This window comes from Crinia signifera, chromosome 4 (genome assembly GCF_055691185.1).
Source record: "Crinia signifera chromosome 4, ASM5569118v1, whole genome shotgun sequence".
In the NCBI taxonomy this organism is placed as follows: Eukaryota; Metazoa; Chordata; class Amphibia; order Anura; family Myobatrachidae; genus Crinia; species Crinia signifera.
In genome coordinates, this window is record NC_139220.1 from 304,726,073 (window position 1) to 304,736,072 (window position 10,000).

Genomic DNA, 10,000 nt, shown 5'->3' on the forward strand with positions numbered 1-10,000 from the left:
TAGTGTAAACAAATATTTTTAGAGAAAAAAATTGGAGTATAAAGAATTATTATATGTATAAGATATCATATAGATATCAAAAAATTATAAATATATAAGATATCATCTAGAGATCGATTACTGTCACATTTACATCAAAAAGAGTCAAGATCGTCAAAGACAGTTATTTTTGAACAAGTATTGGGTATCATCTAGAGAATAATTAATCATAATTACATAAAAAAACTAGAAAAAAATCGTCCAAGACAATTTAAATATTGTGAACGAAATAACGTATAAATTTTGTACCCAAACGAGTGTATACATGACATAATGGGTTAACATATTAATATGACTGTGCCTATAGAGACCCCAGTGTTGCAGTTGCAATTAATTAAGAAAATAGAGATAAGAATTAACATGTAAAGAATAAGAGTAGGGGGTGTATCATACCCTAATAATATGCATGAAGATACTGTCTGCATCTAATGGGGTTTATAAAAAGGCCACAATGTCCACACCTTCATTGAGACCTTTGGGGGCTAAGGAATTCAAGGTATATATCCAATAGCTCTCTTTTTTAATCAGCTCGTGGTCTCTATTGCCTCCCCTGGGGTTCAGAGGTACCCTTTCAAGAATGGTGAATTTGAAGTTGTCTCTGGTCACGGTTGCATTGTGTTTGTCCAAATAATGGCGGGGTAGACTATGGACCTTCATCTTATTCCTGATATTCCTTACATGTTCCTGAATGCGTATCTTCGCTTGCCTGATGGTCTTACCTATATAATTTAAATTGCAGCTACATGTAATCATATAGACCACATGATCTGAATTACAAGTGACAGCTTCTTTGATGTTGTATGTTTTGCCATTGTTCTGGGTATGATGAAATTGGACTTTATCCAGATATTGGCAGCAGATACACTTATTACAGGGGGTGGTGCCTGGTTTTTTGCTTAGAAAATGCGAAATTGGGGGATTTGGATCGGGGGTCGGTTTTAGTTTACTGGGTGCCAGAATGGATTTAAGATTTTTGGCTTTGCGATATACCACATGAGGTCTTGGGGGAAGATGTTGCCCCAGTACTGGGTCCCGGAGTAGAGTGCCCCAATGTTTCTCTAGAATGTTCTTGATGATCCGGTTCTCGCAATTGAATTGGGTGACGAAAGGTCTACACTTTAGATCTTTTTTGGCTCTGTCGTTTTTTATGAGTAAACCATTCCTTTCTTTCAGTGAGGCTTTTTTCCTTGCTTCTTCTATAAATTCAGTTTTGTACCCCCTTTCTAGGAACCGATCTACAAGGAGCTGTGATTGGGACCAATATTCACTTTCCTCACTGCAATTCCGTTTGATCCTCAAGAATTGTGCGTACGGAACGCTATTCTTCCAGGCTGGGTAGTGGCAACTTGTAGAAGGTATAAAACTATTAGCATCGACAGTTTTAAAGTGTGTTCGAGTAATAATTTCCTCATCTGGTTTCCCCTCCAGTTCAAGATCGAGGAAATCTATTTTTGTTGAATGGATTTTATATGTAAATTTTAGATTGAGGTCATTATCATGGATGTATGTGATAAACTCAAGGATGCTGGATTCATCTCCGTGCCAAATGAATAGCAGGTCATCTATATATCTTTTATACATAATGATGTTATTTTCGAACCTAGAACCATAGATGTAACGTTCTTCCCAAGCCTTCATGTGTAGATTCGCATACGCTGGGGCAAATTTTGTCCCCATGGCTGTCCCCTGTTGTTGAAGGAAATATTCGCCATTGAACTCGAAAAAATTATGTTTCAGTATATATTCTATACTGTTGAGGAGGAATGCAATTTCAGAGTCGGAATTCTTGGGGTCATCGTGTAGAATTTTGTCTATTGACTGTAGTCCTTTGTCATGTGGTATTGAGGAATATAACCCTTGCACATCAATGGTTAACCAACAGTGATCTCTTGACCAAATTTTTCCTTTTAGAAGACATAGGACTGAAGAACTATCATTCAGGTGAGACTCATTAAGTAGAACATATGGCTGCAGTTTCAAGTCCAAGTAGTGCGATAAGTTCGAGGTTAAAGAGTTGACACCTGCTATTATTGGGCGTCCAGGTGGATGTCTTGGGTCTTTATGAACTTTTGGAATGTGGTAAAATACCGGGAGAATTGGGTGTTTCATGTTCATATACTCGAACTCCTCCTGACATATGACACCTTTTTGGAGGCCAGAGGATAGAAGATTGACCAAATCCTTTTGGAATTCAATCGTTGGGTTGGATGGTAATTTCATATATGTGGTGTCGTCATTAAGAATTTTTTCAGCTTCAGAGAGATAACTGGCTTTGTCTTGCAGTACCACTGCTCCGCCTTTGTCGGCTGATTTTATGATCATGTTGTTGTCTTTCCCCAATGATTTAACCGCCTTACTTTCTTGGACATTCAGGTTCTTCGGGAAATGTTTTTTAAGCTGGATGGATCTGAAGTCATCTCTAACTGCTTCGAAAAATATATCGAGGTGGCTGCCTCTTGATTCCACTGGATAAAAGTGTGATGTGGGGGCTACTAGTGGTTTATCTTCTGATGTATTGATGGGTTTGGAAGGATTTTTCAAAAAGTGCCTCTGGACAGTGAGATTTCTGATGTACTTATTCAGGTCGATGAAGAGGTCAAAATGATTAAGGTGACTGTCTGGTGCGAACTTGAGGCCTTTGTTTAATACCGCATTCTCTGTTGGAGATAATTCTTTCGTTGAGAGATTGATGACTCCTGTCCCTGTGACAGTGGGATTGGTAGATTTTTTTTCTTTTTGGGGGAGTTTTTTTCCTCCTCTGGATCCTCGATATCTCCGTTCAGTCTGCGTTTTAGACCATGTGGGGAATCGAGTCTCACATGAAGTTCCTCTCTTACTGTGCGATGGGGGGGATCTGTATCCCGTCCTTCCTCTAAAAAATGTTGGTGCTGATTTCTGCGTGGGGAGGGGGATCTGAAACCATCTCTACGATTAGGATGAAGGCGATCATTGTGAGGGGGTATTCTCCCTCTCTGGAATCTATTGTAATTACGATCATTTCTATTGTCTTCATGATCTCTATAATCTTGTCTTCTTGGTCTCATTTGGTAGTGGTGTCTTAGATCATTATATTGGTTTTGATGGTTGTACCGAGGGCGGTACGTGTTGTTTTCCCTATCATTTAACCTGTAGGAATTATACTCCCTATCATTTGATCTGTAGGAATTGCGTCTCGGTTTATCCCATACAGGTATATTGTTGGTATCATGTCGGGTTTTTCTGAAGGGCAGATCCGAATTTTTAATTTCGTTGGGCCATATATGGATGTGTCCATTTACATAATCTTTTTTGTCTCTTGAAAACTTTTTTTGTTTTCTCTGGATTATGTCTTTTTCCAGGAGATCTAGTTTGGATTGGAGGTCTGTTATATCACGTTTGAAATCCTCCCTTTCATCAAACTTAGATAAAAGGCCCTCTATTTTGCCCATTTCGCTCTCCAATGAAACAAGTTCCTTTTTCCTCTCGTTTACTAAAGATGTCATTAATTTAGCCGAACACTCATCTAGAATGGAATTCCATATTTTTAAAAATGATGGATTATCACTTCCATAGGTGGGCATCTTTTGGAGTCTCAAACATCTAGGGATTCTTCCCACTTCAATATATTTTTCAAGTGTTACTATATCATAATAGCCTTTCAATTCCTTTGTGGCCAATTTTTCCAAGGCATTTAAATAACCATAATAGTCCTCTCCGTCATCCTCAGCGTCCAATCCTAAATCCTCATCAGCGAAGATGCTCTTCACATTGTAAGATCTTTTTGATCTATCTTTAAAAAGTGGCATTTGTACAGGTAGCAGCAGTCAGGGGTAAACTAACAGGAAATGGATAGTAAAGAAAAAGGTACCCAGACCGCGCTGTTTGCTAGTGGCAGCAACTCTGAGGGATCCTCTGTTAGACAGGAACCAAAGTAATAGAAATGAGATAGAAGGGAGTTCAGAGTGCGCCTCAAATTACAATCACAAATAATACTTCAATGAGTTACAATAAAATGTTTTTAAAAAAACAACTTTTATTCAAAAGTGTCTTCTGCAAGATGTCGGTAGCCCAACACGTTTCGTCAAAAACTTGACTTCCTCAGGGGCATTATAGCAGATTTGTACAGACAGATTTCACACTGTGAATCATAATAAAATCAGTGTGATTTTACACATACATAAAATTAATACAATACAAAAATGTTTATATATATATATATAAAACGAGAAGAGCATGATGAAGGGAAGGAGAAAAAATCAAGGACGAGGAGGATGAAGGAGAGGTCATTAAATAAGAATAATTTTTCTTAGGAGAGGTCTAATCAATATGACCACCAATACATAAACTGTAGTGCATAGAAAAAGGACCTTATTCAGGAAAAAAAGGTGATTAAAACCAGTAGTGTTGCCATTCAATAATTAATGGAGGAAAAAGAAAGAATAAGAACCCAGTGAGGAGTAATTAATTTGGATTATTAATCATACCGAAAGCAAATTTCGTGGATAGGATTCTTGCAATTAAGGGACCAGATTTCCCAAATGAAGAATCAACTCGCAATCCTAAGCAGAAAAATGATAGCCTTGCTGTAAAGGTGCATTGTAAACCTCAATTTTGACCGAGACAGGTGTTGGTAATTACATACCCCTGATGATCAGGTATAGCAATAAATACTGGCTGTTCAGTGTATTCCAAGTCAGGTGAGTTGGTTTTAGGGGGAATTGATTACCCCAAGTTTCCACAAAACAGGGTAACAGGAAAATCAGGCTATAAAATGAAAAACATATTGTCCCCTTTCAATACATGCATAGAAGATTTTCAAATATGTGACAGCATTCGAATTCATAATGATAGCAGGCACTTACCAAGCAGGAGCTAAACCGGATGTGGATACCAGGATTCCAAAGTGCTGAATGAAATCCTGAACTCCTCTCAGGTTATTTATGGGGCTAGCATGATTACATCACTTCCTGTGTGTGCAATTATCCTAAGTCTCAAAAAATGCTATAAAGCCACCCTTTGAGATGTGGAACTTAATTGGAGACATGAACCTCCTACTTATATTTATATCAGGAGTGTGAAACCCGTGAAAAAAAAATACATAAATAAATAATAAATAAAATGAAAAAAAAATAAATAAATAAATAAATAAATAAAAATAAATAAAAAAATAAAAAAATAAAAAAATAAAAAAATAAAAAAAATAATAAAAAAAAAAAAAAAAAAAAAATCTTTTTTATAAAATGAAAAAAAAAAAAAAAAAAAAAAAAAAAAATTTAAAAATGAAAAAAAAAAAGGAATATAAAAAAAATTTCAAACAACAGCTATGGCTCGGTGTGACGCGCATAGCCTTCCATAACTTGAAAAAATAATAATCAAAATAGTGCTGACCACTGCTAAGGCCGCTATTAAATACAATATTAGTGTCCGTGTGAATAAATATATATGTGCTTCCCACTTATAATGACCTATACATATGTGGGTATATACAATCGATGGTAGCTTAAATTTAAATTAGTGTTCCCTAAGGGGTTCCTTAATGAACCTATATGTAATAACCCGTGAAGGGGAATGTGTAGTGTAAACAAATATTTTTAGAGAAAAAAATTGGAGTATAAAGAATTATTGTATGTATAAGATATCATATAGATATCAAAAAATTATAAATATATAAGATATCATCTAGAGATCGATTACTGTCACATTTACATCAAAAAGAGTCAAGATCGTCAAAGACAGTTATTTTTGAACAAGTATTGGGTATCATCTAGAGAATAATTAATCATAATTACATAAAAAAACTAGAAAAAAATCGTCCAAGACAATTTAAATATTGTGAACGAAATAACGTATAAATTTTGTACCCAAAAGAGTGTATACATGACATAATGGGTTAACATATTAATATGACTGTGCCTATAGAGACCCCAGTGTTGCAGTTGCAATTAATTAAGAAAATAGAGATAAGAATTAACATGTAAAGAATAAGAGTAGGGGGTGTATCATACCCTAATAATATGCATGAAGATACTGTCTGCATCTAATGGGGTTTATAAAAAGGCCACAATGTCCACACCTTCATTGAGACCTTTGGGGGCTAAGGAATTCAAGGTATATATCCAATAGCTCTCTTTTTTAATCAGCTCGTGGTCTCTATTGCCTCCCCTGGGGTTCAGAGGTACCCTTTCAAGAATGGTGAATTTGAAGTTGTCTCTGGTCACGGTTGCATTGTGTTTGTCCAAATAATGGCGGGGTAGACTATGGACCTTCATCTTATTCCTGATATTCCTTACATGTTCCTGAATGCGTATCTTCGCTTGCCTGATGGTCTTACCTATATAATTTAAATTGCAGCTACATGTAATCATATAGACCACATGATCTGAATTACAAGTGACAGCTTCTTTGATGTTGTATGTTTTGCCATTGTTCTGGGTATGATGAAATTGGACTTTATCCAGATATTGGCAGCAGATACACTTATTACAGGGGGTGGTGCCTGGTTTTTTGCTTAGAAAATGCGAAATTGGGGGATTTGGATCGGGGGTCGGTTTTAGTTTACTGGGTGCCAGAATGGATTTAAGATTTTTGGCTTTGCGATATACCACATGAGGTCTTGGGGGAAGATGTTGCCCCAGTACTGGGTCCCGGAGTAGAGTGCCCCAATGTTTCTCTAGAATGTTCTTGATGATCCGGTTCTCGCAATTGAATTGGGTGACGAAAGGTCTACACTTTAGATCTTTTTTGGCTCTGTCGTTTTTTATGAGTAAACCATTCCTTTCTTTCAGTGAGGCTTTTTTCCTTGCTTCTTCTATAAATTCAGTTTTGTACCCCCTTTCTAGGAACCGATCTACAAGGAGCTGTGATTGGGACCAATATTCACTTTCCTCACTGCAATTCCGTTTGATCCTCAAGAATTGTGCGTACGGAACGCTATTCTTCCCGGCTGGGTAGTGGCAACTTGTAGAAGGTATAAAACTATTAGCATCGACAGTTTTAAAGTGTGTTCGAGTAATAATTTCCTCATCTGGTTTCCCCTCCAGTTCAAGATCGAGGAAATCTATTTTTGTTGAATGGATTTTATATGTAAATTTTAGATTGAGGTCATTATCATGGATGTATGTGATAAACTCAAGGATGCTGGATTCATCTCCGTGCCAAATGAATAGCAGGTCATCTATATATCTTTTATACATAATGATGTTATTTTCGAACCTAGAACCATAGATGTAACGTTCTTCCCAAGCCTTCATGTGTAGATTCGCATACGCTGGGGCAAATTTTGTCCCCATGGCTGTCCCCTGTTGTTGAAGGAAATATTCGCCATTGAACTCGAAAAAATTATGTTTCAGTATATATTCTATACTGTTGAGGAGGAATGCAATTTCAGAGTCGGAATTCTTGGGGTCATCGTGTAGAATTTTGTCTATTGACTGTAGTCCTTTGTCATGTGGTATTGAGGAATATAACCCTTGCACATCAATGGTTAACCAACAGTGATCTCTTGACCAAATTTTTCCTTTTAGAAGACATAGGACTGAAGAACTATCATTCAGGTGAGACTCATTAAGTAGAACATATGGCTGCAGTTTCAAGTCCAAGTAGTGCGATAAGTTCGAGGTTAAAGAGTTGACACCTGCTATTATTGGGCGTCCAGGTGGATGTCTTGGGTCTTTATGAACTTTTGGAATGTGGTAAAATACCGGGAGAATTGGGTGTTTCATGTTCATATACTCGAACTCCTCCTGACATATGACACCTTTTTGGAGGCCAGAGGATAGAAGATTGACCAAATCCTTTTGGAATTCAATCGTTGGGTTGGATGGTAATTTCATATATGTGGTGTCGTCATTAAGAATTTTTTCAGCTTCAGAGAGATAACTGGCTTTGTCTTGCAGTACCACTGCTCCGCCTTTGTCGGCTGATTTTATGATCATGTTGTTGTCTTTCCCCAATGATTTAACCGCCTTACTTTCTTGGACATTCAGGTTCTTCGGGAAATGTTTTTTAAGCTGGATGGATCTGAAGTCATCTCTAACTGCTTCGAAAAATATATCGAGGTGGCTGCCTCTTGATTCCACTGGATAAAAGTGTGATGTGGGGGCTACTAGTGGTTTATCTTCTGATGTATTGATGGGTTTGGAAGGATTTTTCAAAAAGTGCCTCTGGACAGTGAGATTTCTGATGTACTTATTCAGGTCGATGAAGAGGTCAAAATGATTAAGGTGACTGTCTGGTGCGAACTTGAGGCCTTTGTTTAATACCGCATTCTCTGTTGGAGATAATTCTTTCGTTGAGAGATTGATGACTCCTGTCCCTGTGATAGTGGGATTGGTAGATTTTTTTTCTTTTTGGGGGAGTTTTTTTCCTCCTCTGGATCCTCGATATCTCCGTTCAGTCTGCGTTTTAGACCATGTGGGGAATCGAGTCTCACATGAAGTTCCTCTCTTACTGTGCGATGGGGGGGATCTGTATCCCGTCCTTCCTCTAAAAAATGTTGGTGCTGATTTCTGCGTGGGGAGGGGGATCTGAAACCATCTCTACGATTAGGATGAAGGCGATCATTGTGAGGGGGTATTCTCCCTCTCTGGAATCTATTGTAATTACGATCATTTCTATTGTCTTCATGATCTCTATAATCCATTCAACAAAAATAGATTTCCTCGATCTTGAACTGGAGGGGAAACCAGATGAGGAAATTATTACTCGAACACACTTTAAAACTGTCGATGCTAATAGTTTTATACCTTCTACAAGTTGCCACTACCCAGCCTGGAAGAATAGCGTTCCGTACGCACAATTCTTGAGGATCAAACGGAATTGCAGTGAGGAAAGTGAATATTGGTCCCAATCACAGCTCCTTGTAGATCGGTTCCTAGAAAGGGGGTACAAAACTGAATTTATAGAAGAAGCAAGGAAAAAAGCCTCACTGAAAGAAAGGAATGGTTTACTCATAAAAAACGACAGAGCCAAAAAAGATCTAAAGTGTAGACCTTTCGTCACCCAATTCAATTGCGAGAACCGGATCATCAAGAACATTCTAGAGAAACATTGGGGCACTCTACTCCGGGACCCAGTACTGGGGCAACATCTTCCCCCAAGACCTCATGTGGTATATCGCAAAGCCAAAAATCTTAAATCCATTCTGGCACCCAGTAAACTAAAACCGACCCCCGATCCAAATCCCCCAATTTCGCATTTTCTAAGCAAAAAACCAGGCACCACCCCCTGTAATAAGTGTATCTGCTGCCAATATCTGGATAAAGTCCAATTTCATCATACCCAGAACAATGGCAAAACATACAACATCAAAGAAGCTGTCACTTGTAATTCAGATCATGTGGTCTATATGATTACATGTAGCTGCAATTTAAATTATATAGGTAAGACCATCAGGCAAGCGAAGATACGCATTCAGGAACATGTAAGGAATATCAGGAATAAGATGAAGGTCCATAGTCTACCCCGCCATTATTTGGACAAACACAATGCAACCGTGACCAGAGACAACTTCAAATTCACCATTCTTGAAAGGGTACCTCTGAACCCCAGGGGAGGCAATAGAGACCACGAGCTGATTAAAAAAGAGAGCTATTGGATATATACCTTGAATTCCTTAGCCCCCAAAGGTCTCAATGAAGGTGTGGACATTGTGGCCTTTTTATAAACCCCATTAGATGCAGACAGTATCTTCATGCATATTATTAGGGTATGATACACCCCCTACTCTTATTCTTTACATGTTAATTCTTATCTCTATTTTCTTAATTAATTGCAACTGCAACACTGGGGTCTCTATAGGCACAGTCATATTAATATGTTAACCCATTATGTCATGTATACACTCTTTTGGGTACAAAATTTATACGTTATTTCGTTCACAATATTTAAATTGTCTTGGACGATTTTTTTCTAGTTTTTTTATGTAATTATGATTAATTATTCTCTAGATGATACCCAATACTTGTTCAAAAATAACTGTCTT

General features: G+C 37.6%; 1 protein-coding gene across 1 annotated transcript in view; it reads right to left on the reverse strand.

Annotated features, from left to right (window-relative positions):
- The window catches only part of LOC146075771 (uncharacterized), a 190,645-nt gene that overhangs the window by 126,302 nt on the left and 54,343 nt on the right, over positions 1-10,000 (reverse strand). The window lies entirely within an intron of this gene.